Source organism: Montipora capricornis, chromosome 13 (assembly GCF_036669925.1).
Source record: "Montipora capricornis isolate CH-2021 chromosome 13, ASM3666992v2, whole genome shotgun sequence".
Classification (NCBI taxonomy): Eukaryota; Metazoa; Cnidaria; class Anthozoa; order Scleractinia; family Acroporidae; genus Montipora; species Montipora capricornis.
Window position 1 is genome coordinate 20,421,979 of NC_090895.1, and position 484 is coordinate 20,422,462.

The window sequence follows — 484 nt, forward strand, 5'->3', positions numbered from 1 at the left end:
CTTTTTGTTACGGATTCAGTTCAATGCCATTTTGTATAACGCAGCGCCAGAGGCAGGTGCATACTACTTATTGACAATGATGTTGTGTTTTTATTATCGTTATTTCTTACACATCCATAGCTATTACAAGAAAAAAAGGATCCCTAAAATTTCTAGGTGACCTTTTAAAGGTAAAAAATCGGTTAAACAAGGACAATTATACCATGTTTTAGATTGTTCAAAAATCCTAGGACAGGCAGGGAAAGCAAGGAATTTTACAACAAATGTTCCGAAAATTCTAGATCTCAAATCGTCCTCCGAACAGATTATTTTCCGAAAATTAACGTTGGCTGCCCCTGATGCAATGGCTACTGTTGCCATCATGCAACCTTTCTGAAAGTAAAGAATGAATAATATCGGGAGCCAATCAGCGCTCAAGTTAAAATATTTTTGTTGTTACTTCATTTCACCGATAAATTAACCAGAGGCACGCGAAGAAAAGCCG